Source organism: Phodopus roborovskii, unplaced genomic scaffold (assembly GCF_943737965.1).
Source record: "Phodopus roborovskii unplaced genomic scaffold, PHOROB, whole genome shotgun sequence".
In the NCBI taxonomy this organism is placed as follows: Eukaryota; Metazoa; Chordata; class Mammalia; order Rodentia; family Cricetidae; genus Phodopus; species Phodopus roborovskii.
The window spans coordinates 16,537,487-16,550,358 of NW_026125278.1; positions in this window are offsets into that span (position 1 = coordinate 16,537,487).

A 12,872-nucleotide genomic window follows, 5' to 3' on the forward strand; every position below is an offset into this window, starting at 1 on the left:
CATTTTCTTTTCTTAATTTTAAGATAAAATTGCCTAATTGTAGTAAACTCAAGATTACAAACAGCGTCCAGTTAAATCAAGGTAGACAAACGAACGCTTGTCCAGCTGCAAACTCTACACATCTCAGGAAATTTCTGTATAGTTAAAAAAAAATTCTGAAGTCATCGAGCTCTGCTTAGGATTTTACATTTTCCCTATCAATTACATCAAAAAACAAAAGAACAGGGTCTCACTGTGTAGCCCTGGCTGTCCTGTAACTCACTAATGTAGACCAGGCTGACCTTGAACTCACAGAGACCCACCTGCCTTTGCCTCCCAAGTGCTGGGATCAAAGGGGCGCAGCACCACACCTACCTCAGTTGCGGTTTTATTCATTTATGTACCACAGAAAAAGTGTGATAAAGTTGCAACTAGAGAAACAACTTTGTATCCGGTTCCATGATTCACCGGTCCTTTGGCCTGCATTCCTTTTGTCTTCCCCCCCCCCCTCGCCTAATGTTGCTGTTTCTAGGTCTAATGTTAGACTACACCCACACCTTATCGTTATCAGATTGTAAACCCATCCAAGGTACCTCTAGAGCCCACTATAATCTCACTTATCACAGAGAAGTAAAAAGGACTTCTGGTGACCTTTAAGACAAAACTTTAGAGCCACCGAAATGACGTCTGGCTATTGCTGAGACTCCTAATGACGTCTGGCTATTGCTGAGACTCCTAAGTGGGAGTTTCCTCTATGAGGCTGCATCCATGTCCTCAGTATGTGCGATTCCTTCCCTGGGTACCTCTTCCTTTTAACTCCAGTGTTTAAATCTACATTAAAATTCTTTTTCATGAACTCCAGCTCTGCCTCAATCTAGCTTCTCCTGGGCTTATTTTCTGCAGCAAAATCAAGGACTGATTACCTACCTTCCAGATGCAGGACCCAGCCCTCCAATCCCTACCTCTACCCTACCCTGAGGAAAGGGAACTCCCCAGGTTGCAGGGGTGGGGGCTGCACAATTGTTTTCTGCTATGCCTCCTCAGGGAGCCACCTGGTAAAATCAGCAGCCACTCCACTTGAGAGTATCAAGGTGATTTTATCCACTTGAACTTCAGCACTGTTGAGTGCCTAGTACAAAGTTCTTTCTTACAGACAGGCCTGAAGCTGGGCCTGGAGGACTGAAACCTGCCGGGGCTATAAGCCTAGTTCAAAACCTCCTGGGGAAAGTAAGGCCCTCTTTCAAAATAAAAAGCAAAAAGAAGGCTGTGCACATACTCAGTGGTGGAGCAGTAGTTTAACATGCACAAGGCTCTAGATTTAGTGCTCCATGGTAGAGGGCTGGGGGGAATAAAAAGTAACCAATTCTAAAAGCAGGTCCTGTCATTAATAACTGTACGCTTATACAGTAACACCCTTTAATATTTCCTCTTGGGTTTTTTTTTTTTTGTTGTTGTTGTTCCTTCGTTTGTTTGTTTGTTTTTTAGATGTGGTCTCAGGTAGCCCAAGCTACCCTCAAACTCCTAGGCCCTTTGCCTCAGTTTCCCAAATGTCATGAATACAATTGTGTGTCACCACACTGGCTGAAAACCCCTTTGTTACAGAACATTCTTTGTGACCAGAGCTATCCCTGAGATATTAACACAGGCACTAAGTCCACCACTCATGGCCTGTTAAGTGTTCACTTACTAAGAAGATACTTAAGTCTGAACTGCACGATTAGGATAGCCAATAACGCCACAGGACCATTTCCTCAGTATTTACTGAAGACAGAGTCATATCCCCTGGACCTGGAGTTACATTCGAGTGGTTGTAGTTGCCGTGTGAATGCTGGGAACCAAACCTGAGTCCTCTTCAAGAGTAGCTCCAGTTGTCTTAACTTAATGAATGAGATAACACTGAGAGTTGCTTCCCCATCTAATACAAAGCAAAGCCAGATGTATTGTCCATCTCCTATTTCTCTGGACTGTAGGAAAGGGCATATAACACCTTACTGATAGAAACTTAGTAACAGCCTTATAATAAAATCATTTGACAATGTCCACTAACAAACTCCCCAAACAAACAAACAAACAACAACAAAAGAACCAGGGTTGAGCCATGCAAGCGTGAGGACCTGACTTTGAGACCTTATGTTGGGTGTGGTGGCACATGCTTGAAACCATAGAGTTGTGGAATTTTTTGGCATATTTCCCAGTCCTTGCTAGCAGCTAGTCTAGCCTACTGGGCTAATGGCTAATGAGACAACCTGTCTCAAAAGTCATCTCTTAAGAACACTGGCTGATCTTTCAGCAGACCCAGGTTAGAATTTCAGCATTCACATAGCAATGTACAACGACCCACAATTCCAGTCCCACGGCATCCAACACCTTCTCCTGGCCTCTGAGGTCAGTCACTACATGAACATATTGCATAGACATGCACAAAGGTAATACATCCATACACATAAAAATAAATGAATATGTGTTGCAGCACATGCCTTTAATCCTAATATTCGAGGGGTAAAGGTAGGCAATGACTTCAAGGCTAGCCTGGTCTACATAGTGAGTTCCAGGCCAGTCAAGGCTTCATAGTGAACTCTGTCTCAAGAAGAAAAAAAAAAAGTAAGTAAATATGTAGGGCCCTGCATGGACCCCCAAGGCACCTTGAGCTAGCCTGAAGCTGTTGGCGGGAACTCCTTGCCCCAAGGCTTTTGTTGGTACTCTTCCCCTGACAACACATCTTGTGACAACACAGGGAGGAGCTAAGCCAAAAAATTCCTGTAATTTTCCACTGTGCTATAAGTCGGTATTTAAGCCCGGTTCTTCCCCCTCAATAAACGGCATTCGGCATTTGGTGTTCCGACTTTGCCATTGAACGAATGACCCGCTGTCTTGTCTTTATTTCAATCTCTAGGCCTTCGCCCGATTCATGGAACAGATTGTAGCACGGGCGCTACATAAATAAATCTAAAAAGTCCCAAGGTGAATGGTGCCCGAATGACAGTTGAGGTTGTCCTCTGGCCTCCATACATGTGTTCACCTGTATACACACAAACTCATATATTCTTACACACATTATAGAATTTGAATTTATTCCTAAGTTAAAAAAAAAATAACAAAAGAACAAAGCCAGGTATGGTGGTTCATTCCTGTCTTAGTGTTTGTTCTATTGCTATGAAGAGATACCACGACCATGGCAACTCTTATAGAGGAAAGCATTTAGTTGGGGGCTTGCTTACAGTTTCAGAGGTTTAGTCCATTATCATCATGGTGGGGAGCATGGCAGCATGTAGGCAGGTGCTGGAGAAGTAGCTGAGAACTACATCCTGATCTGAAAAGAGGGAGGGGAGGAGGGAGGGAAGAAGGGAGGAGAGGAGGGAGGGAGAGAGAGAGAGAGAGGGAGGGAAGGAGGGAGGAGAGAAGGGAGAGAAGGAGGAAGGGAGGGAGGGAGAGACAGAACGACAGAGAGAAAGAGAATTGACTGTGAGCCTAGTGTGGCTTTTTGAAACCTGAAAGCTCACCCCCCCCCCAGTGACACACTTCTTCCAACAAGGATAGATTGTGGGACACTCCCAGAAGCAGCAGTAACCCGTGTGGCAGAGGTCACTTGTACTGAAGGCTTTGTGTCTGGCTAAACAGACTTGCCACCCCAAACACAGCTGGGAGCCACGGACACTCATTCCATAAAGAATAGAGGACTCAAGGACAGGGTGTTTGTTTCATAGGATCCTGTGACTGACAGCAAGGATCGCCTTATCCGACCCCTTTGCTCTGTTACTTTGAGAATATCGTTGTTGTTGTTGCTCCAAGTTCTGGAAATAATACATAATTGAATATACAGTAAGGAAGGTCTACAAAGCAGTTGTAGAAGATTTCCTTAACTGTGTGTGTGTGTGTGCGCGTGTGTGTGTGCGCGTGCGTGTGTGTGTGTGTGTGTGTGTGTGTGTGTGTGTTTGGAGCCTGAGGAGGTATTGGAGTGTAACTCCCTGGAGCTGCAGTTAGAGGTGGTTGCAGATGTTGAAAACAAAACTCTGATCCTCTGGACTGTTGGGTCATCTCTCCAGCTCCCCCTGTTGGGTCATCTCTCCAGCTCCCCAATAAAGAATTGTGTAAACAATAAATCTGACACACAATCTAATTGCCCAGTGGTTCCTGGGTGGAGTTTCTTTGGGAAGATGGGAAATGGAGGACAGTGGACACAGTGAGAGCTGATTCCCAGGAAAGTTATCAAAGATGAGAGGGCCCTTCCTGAAGGGAGAACTCTAAGGTAGATTTGCCAACAGCTTAAAAGCATCCTTTCCCTCAGCCCGTTTTGGGGACTAGGAACAGACCCTTGTTAGCTATTCAATTGATCCCTGGGAATATTTGATAAGACACTGAAGTTTAAAGCAAAATACTGTTCTCACATTCGGTAAGGGATCAACAGCCACATGCCCCACTCTCTCTGCACTGTCAAATTATCCCTACTCCAAACTCTGTGCCATTTGAGGTCATAAGGCTGTTGATGGAATGAATCTTGGTCAGGGCATGGAGTATGGTGTAGTCCAGGGAACACATACTCAGTAATGAGATGAACACCTTTCCAAAGACACAGGTTTATGTATCACTTTGGTAAGACTTTCAAACAGACATCTCTATACTGATTTTATTTTTTAACAAAAGTTTTGGGGGGTCTTCTATAGAAATTGCCATAGCAGTACTTAGTGATTATTAAACACCATACTGATAAGTGGCTCATGGGCATTTATTCATTTAATTCTTATAATATCACTATATGAATGAAATTACTATAATCCCCATCTTATGGATAAGGAAACAAGTAGCAGGCCAAATGATCTGCTTATGGAGAGTTACTCTGAGCCAAAGCTCAGAGTTGATGTACCAATTCTCCACTGTCAGTCTGCCTTGCCCTTTGAGACTAACCTGTGGACACATCTTGGGTCTGGCCTGATCTGAATATTAGGAACAGTACTCATGCACAATTCACCAACTGGGTCATCTGAAGTTCATTTCAGATTTTCCTCTCTACCGTGAGATGAGGGACCAACCTTTCAGTTAGTTTAGGGACATTTAACTATCCTGTTATTTGGAACACATTGATAAAATTCCTCTAAATTTACTCTTCTATTTATGGTTACAAGTGCTCTTCAGTAGCTGGGGCTGGTTTTTTTTTTTTTTTACTTGGTTTTCATGTTACCAATAGGATTGATAATGTTATTTGATTTAGGTACGTCATCTACTTCTGGGGGTACTTGCTTCAAGAAGAAATCTTGATGTATGCCTTATACAGGAGGACCTACATTTCTCTGTATGTGGACACACATGTTTAATAGATAGTATATACCTATGTACTAGCTCCTTTGTGTTAAAATAAAGATTGAGTATTAAAGTAAAGATTGGGTGTTATAATAAAGATTGAGTGTTTTCTATTATATTCATCCTTTTATACTCAAAACTACTGTGTGCGAGAGAGAGGAAGAGAGAGGGGCTTACATGTATGTATGTATGTATGTATGTATGTATGTATGTATGTATTTTCTTTTGGCCCCCTTAACCTGGTCTTCTCAGGTTTCTTTCTTCCTCTATCTCCAGATCATTGTGTGAGTTTTATCTGTCTGAGGGAAAATGCTTCCTTCAAAAGCTTTAAGCACCAACGGACTCTGGTTCTCTGGTGTCCTTAGCAATCCCTGCCTCTCAGATTTCTATTGAACAGGAATATTACAAAGAGTTGACCACAGGAAAGAAACAGAAGCAGACACAAAGAGACATAGGGAAAGGGAGTGAAGTATATGGAGAAGGTATTGATTTGCACGAATTTGTTTTTCTCTACTTGTTAAAGAATCGGTGTGGGTGTTGTTGGGAGATTCTGAAGAGTCCAACCTCATAAACAGGCATCTATGGCACTTCTATAGCTAAAATATTCCTAGACCCACCTCAACCATATAGAGCATGGGAAATTATATCCTAGATAATTGTCACAGTTTAAAATACAAATTCTGCACAAAGGTTGGGAGGGAAAGATGCAGCCTAGTTGCACTGATGTTCACACTAAAAACTAACACTGTGCAAGGAGAACTGAGTTACTGAGTTGAGAACATTAGCCAACATTGGTTTTTTTTTTTTCTTTCTTTCTTTCTTTTTTCTTTTTTCCCCCTTACAACTTACTATCAATTATTTGGGAGTTTCACATAAAAGACTCCAATCACATTCACTTCCCAATCTTCCCAGGTCCACCCCTCCCCTCCCTGGCGATCTTCCATAAAGAAAAGGGATTTAAAAAATTCATATTGCCATATACTCACTAGAGCACAGCCAGCTCCCAGTGGCCAGCCCTTAAGGGCACTCTCCAGAGACCACACATCCAAACAAATGAGTCTATGGGGGCTATTTCAACTCAAACCACCGCAGTTTCCTTAACAGCCATTCTCTACCCACTTCTGGCAATTATCAGGCAAAATCTTCATGAATTTAGCAGTCCACTAGCTTCCGCTAGCCATTAAGCAAAGCTAGCCATCAGACAGACAAACTCCTTGATTTATGGCTTTTGTTTTGCAGCTCTGGAAGTTCATCCATGCTGGAACCTGCCATTAGGAATAATCCAAACTGATGATCCCACTAAGGCCCAGAGCAACTCTCTCTCATCTCCTTCTAAATGAGAACTATGTATCTCATCAACAGGTTAACTGATAAACCAGCCTGCCTCCATCTTAGCCTTGAAAGACATCTTATAGTAAAGATAAACTAGATTTGTTACTCCTTATGATTAAATCTGTTTTTCAAGGATTGGGCTAAGCCCCACCTGTAACCTTAACTACAAATGGTTCTGCATTCTGGAAAACAGCAACTATGCCTTTGTTTCTGAAGGTTATTAAAACCATCTGTTGTTGGGGCTGGACAGACCGCATAGCAGTTAAGAGCACTGGCTGCTCTTCCATAGGACCAGGTTTCAATTCCCAGCATCCACATGGCAGCTCATAACTGCCTGTAATTCATTTCAGGGGACCCAACAACACATATACAGGCAAAACATGAATATGCATGAAATGAATTTAATAAATTTAAAAAATAATATTTAAGTAAAAAGGACTATCTGTTGTTATGACTACGTTGTAATGACCACCTGGTTTTGATAACCTTGCAGTCAAGTCTTTGTCTCGGGTTGTTATGCTTGTATAACTACTCTTTGCCTACCAACTCCCCCCTCCCCATTTGGGGACCCCTACTCCTGATCTATAATATATACTCCTGATCTATAATATATACAATGCTGATCTCCTGAACCCCACCTTTAGGGAAAGGCAGCCTGTGTGCAGGAAAACAAAAACAAAACACAGCTTGCCTTAATTGCCTGGTTTAATTAATTTGGGCAATGTAATTTGGTTTGGTGGTCTATTCCCATCTGTGGGATTAACATTACAAAGATAGATATATTTCTCATAAAAGTCAGAAATACTTGTGTTTTGAGTGAGGTTTCTAGTTTATTCTCTTTGTCCATGAACGTATAAGGCAGCTACCTTGAAAACAGTTGGCAGGGAGCTAGTAAGGTGACTCAGCAGGGTGAAGATGCGTGCTTCGAAGCTTGGCAACCTGAGTGTGATCCCTGGAACACACCTGACGGAAGGGAAGCACTAGTTACCTTCTGATCTCCACACATGCTGCGGTGGGAAACACAAACAAGCCTGTGTGTGTGTGTGTGTGTGTGTGTGTGTGTGTGTGTGTGTGTGGTTTTGAACTCACTTCATCAGTTTTAGAGAGAAGTGCCCTTACTTGCTGAATCATCTTGCTGTCTCATAATTTGGATTCCTAGCCACACCAGAAGGAAATTAAGATTTGCTACTCTGAAGAAAACAAACAGGTGATTTTGTATGGTATATTCAATACTTTAGTTATAGATTGGATCCTGTCATCAATGTTTGACCAAAAAGTAAGTGTGCTGTTTGTGAAGTTATTAGTTCACTATACATCCAGACATTTCTGAAGTTAAATTCAACCCTCTCTCTCTACCCTAGGAGTCCCATCCTTCCCTCCTCCATGTCTGGATATAAATGTCGAGCTACTAACTATTGGAGCTTGTCACTCCATCTTTCAGATCTAATCATCATTATGATATAGTTCTGCTATTGTGAGAACTTGGTCTACTCAGAGATGAGTCCAGATTGGCAAACACTAATCAGGTCCCCTGCCTCTCTACCAAGGAAGAAAGAGTGTTACTGGAGATTGACCTGAGGAGTCACTCCCAAGGTTGGGATAGGCTGACGAGTTCACCAAGAGATGGATGAGGAATTTGAAGGGCTACTCCTGAGACTTTGTCTGACTTTGTTATGTAATTTACTACATAATTTCAAGGCAGTTTTAATTGAATTTATTGTTACTTCTAAATGGAAATGAAACAAACAAACAAAAAAGTCCTAAATAACATATGCAAACCCGGGCATAACGTAGTTCCAGTCCTAGCCGGACTGGGATTACTGAAGAAGCTTATATTTAGTATTTCAGCATGGCTCAGTTATCTCAGCACACTGTAGATACTTCAGGGTTTAATGTCGTATTAGTTCAACACCTTATCATTAATAGTAAGCATTTGTTATCTGTAAGGAAGGCACTATGCTAAAATTGAAGGGAAAGGGGCCCTTCACTCTCGAGTCTGAAGTCTCCCACAAGCTGAGGGTCCAGACAATGTTAACACAATGAACAGAATTTCCTAATAAGGTTGCCCAGAGAAAAGCTATTGTGTGTCAGTACTTCAAATAAGAAGGTGAATCAAGCCTAGGGTTTGATAGGTAGAGGATGGCTCTTTATATATGTGAACTATCCCAGGAGCCACCCTAAGGTTTAAGAAGGGGGGGAGCTCTTGAAAACCCTTTGAACAATGTAAATTTAGTATTGATTATAGTCAGCTGTCACTGGCGATTGCTAAAATATATAAATGTGACACTCTTGAGAGTCTCTTTCTCAGCTTAAATTGGTTAAACTCTCTTCTTAGTAAACTCTCAATTCTGCTTTAACTGCTGGATTATTTTCCCTAGTACAGATTGGGGGAATGTCCTTCTGTATGTTGTGAGTATATGTTTCTCTTATTGGTTGATGAATAAAGCTGTTTTAGCAAATGGACAGGCAGGAGGTAGCCAGGCAGGAAGTATGGGTGGGGCTACCAGACTAGGAGAATTCTGGGGAGGAAGGTACCACGTAGCTGCCAAGAAAGCAAGAGACTGGAACATTGCCTGTAAGCCAAGGCCATGTAGAGATACACAGATTAAGAGAAACGAGTTAATAATTGAGAGAGCTAGCCAGTAAGAAGCCTGAGCCATCGGCCAAACAGTTTATAATTAATATAGGCCTCTGTATATGTATTTGGGACTAAAGGGGTGAGGGACCTGGTGGGACAGAAAGCTCAGTCTACAATTACAAATCCAGGCTTTGTGGAGGTCTTCGTCTGGCCCCAGATACTCACAGAACTCAAAGGACAAGAATGTGAAGGAGGCACAGGGCAACTGAACAGAAAATGAGGAAGAAAAGGGAGGAGAAAATTCAGAAGGCTAGGTTGCTGCTAGGAGAGATGATTTCCAAGAATGATTCTGTTCTATTTTCTGGCCATCGACCTCTTCAATGCTACATCAAACTATTGCCACTTATTTTTGGAATAGATATTCTAGCAGTATGAAATGAATCATGAAATGTATCAAAATTGCTACTCCAAAAAAAAATTGTGCATACATTCATCTTAAGTCGTTAAGAAACAAGATCTCGTAGTAGACCTTAATATAATTTTCAGCTAGTAGCGAATATTAAATGCTGTTACCTGTAACAGAATTCGAGAGCATTGCTCATTTCATCTGGTTGCAAAACATGGATATTGCTAATGCTTACACAATTGTGGTTTGTGACTGACGTTCAGAACAAAAAGGAGACACTCCATTTTATGTTAGGGTAAAATTTCATGAAATATCCTGACCCAAAATTTCATGCCAAGTTAACAAAACAAAAGCCACTGCACATAGAAGAGAGAGGAAAAAAAGAAAAGGGAACTAATTCTGAAATGGAAATGAGCTGTGGACATACAAATAGCTCACGGGAAGGCATGGAGGCATGCCAGGGTGGGGACATCAGCTTAAGAATGGAGAGTGGGTTTTCTTTTCAAAACTTGGTTCAGGCATTTCTTCCTCCACAAAGACTTTATTTTTATTTTATGTGACTGGTGTTTTGCCTGCATGTGTGTTTGTGTGGCTGTGTCAGATGCCCTGGAGCTGCTGGAGTTTCAGACAGATGTGAACTGTGATGAGGGTGCAGGAAATTGAACCTGGGTCCTCTGGAGAAGCAGCCAGTGCTCTCAGTTGCTGACCCCCCTCTCCAAAGACGTTCGGATCACTTGATTTGTTTCAATATTAAATCAATACCCTCCTCTCTTATATAGGGATGTTAGAGAATTCCAGGTCTTGCTTTTTTTCTTGTACTCAGTATTTCTATATTGTTAGCACTCATGCATCTGTACTGGCCTGTCCTTGGGGTTCTGACAGGATGTGCCATCAGCTGCAGCCACTAAGAGCACCACCCATGCACACTCACTATGTTCCCGTTTAAAAGGGCCCTGCCCACCTTCCATTTCTCTCTCCCCCTCCCTCTGCCTCCCTCCCTCTCTCTCAGTCCCTGTCTCCTTCCCTCTCTCTAGCTCTCTCTCCCTCTTCTCTTCTGCTGCTCCTGTCCAGCTGAGGCCTGTCTCTCTTCCTTTCCCATTCACTTTCCCCCAATTAAAAAGCAACAACATCAAAACAAACAAAACCTCCACCCAAGCTCTGTTGCATGGTGTCTCTTACACACCACTTTTTTCTCCCTCTTTATCTGACTCTCTTTTCTCTTCTGCCACCGCTGTCCCATTTCCTCTCCATCCTTTTCCCAGTCAGTTCTCACAGTAACCCCCCCACCCAAGTTCTGCTGCATGACATTTTTTTCTTTTGTGCCACTTTTTAAAATTACAAATATTAATCATAATCAAATGATGTCATTTCCCTCTGTTATATACTATAAGCCCTTACATTTTAAAGTTTAGGAATAAGTATTTTTTGTTGTTGTTGTTTTGAGACAAGGTTTCTCTGTGGCTTTGGAGCCTGTCCTGGAACTAGCTTTGTAGACCAGGCTGGTCTCGAACTCACAAAGGTCCACCTGCCTCTGCCTCCGGAGTGCTGGGATTAGAGGTGAGGGCCCCCATGCCGGGCTTAAATGTTTTTTTGAGACTGGTCACTTGGTGTGACCTTCCTGCCTCTACCCCGTAAGTGCTGGTATCACAAACATACACCACAATAGGTTGTCCGAATTTAAGAAAAAAAAAATGTTTACGTTATTTGATTGCACTTGATACAGGATTCTGGCTGCCTATCTGTTATTAGTTTTGTTTTTTACAATTCTTTGTTTGTGGGTACTCAACAGAGGACAAGTTGTGGGTGTGGGTTATCTTTCACCGTGTGTGTCCCACGGATGGAACTCAGGTCCTCATGCTGGGTGGCAAGCCATATTACTGACCCATCTATTGATTTTGGGACTGAGTGAACTTGGTAGCCCAGGCTGGCCTTGAATCTATGTGATCCTCCCTCCCTGCCTCAGTTTCTGGAGAATTTATTGGTTTGATACACCATATCCAGTTTAGGCCTCTAACTGGTCAGAATTTTACACACACACACACACACACACACACACACACACACAGCTTTGATTCTCACTCATTATCTTCACTAGGCATTCTATATTTTATGGTGTTTTCAAGGTCTTGTTTCCTGTCATTCTATTTCTCACTCTACACATCCTTATCTCGGAGACACCACTTAAGGGCTGCTGTACAATTCCTGAATCTGATCTAAACTCTTCTACTTCCTAAGAATTTATGTCCACATTCCCAAAACGAACGGTAAGTAACTTCCTGTGGTCAAACAGCGAGGACCTTCAACTCGATGTGCCAATCTTGAACTTACTTTTCAAAGAGCCTTAAACCTTTTCTGGACTCACTGCACCCAGCTTATGCTTTCATTGTGTCTTGCCTAGATCTCTCCTGCCTAGGGAGGAGAGAGGAAGCCAAGTTCCAACTTAGGGTGTCTCCAACAGAGTACTGCCCACTTATTAAAAAAAAAATCATCCCACTTCCTCAAGTGAGCATCCTCCATGTCTATCCCAAATACAGTCAACTAAAAATGTGTAATGAACAGCCTTTAAATTCCAAAGCCGGCCCTTCAATAAATTCCTTCAACATCACCTTTCAGGTCCTCCAAACCTGAATTACCCCCGTCTTTTCCTGGGCGACCTGGCCATCTTTTCCTCTCCCACGGCCTCGCTAGTCATGCAGGGCAGGTACCCAGCCCGGGTTAGGGCACCCGGCGGATGCTCAGCCAATGTTTACTGAGTGAGTGTGCAGCGCAGCTCAGTGACGTCACATCCGGCGTGCCGGGAGGGAAGTTCACCGACCGGAGGGTCTGGGACACAGATTGTTGCCTGTCGTCGGCCGGCCTCCCGCTTTGCAGGCCGGAGCCCCGGAGGAGCAGCAGCTTCCGCAGCAGAGCCTGGGTCTGCGGCCCAGGGTGGAACCCTGTGCTAGCGGAGTGCGGGGCGCCGCCGGGACAAAGACGCGGGTGCAAGGGGGTCCCCCGCTAACCTCCCGCGGCCTTCCGTCCGGAGCTCTCGCGAGAGGAGCCTGGGCAAGATGGCTGCGCCGGAGCCGTCCGTGTGAGGAGGCGGCGGCGGCGGCTTTGGCGGCCGGCGTCGTGTGGTCGTGAGCTCCCGAGCCGCGGCGGCGGCGGCTGCGGCGTTTTCCTCGTCCGGGACGAGGGCCGCCGCCTCCGGGAGATGCGCGTGTCGCGGGCCCGCGGTCGCCCGGGGAGTTCATGCTGCGCGCGAGGCTCGCCTGTCTAATCGCCCGGCGCCGCCGCTGCTCC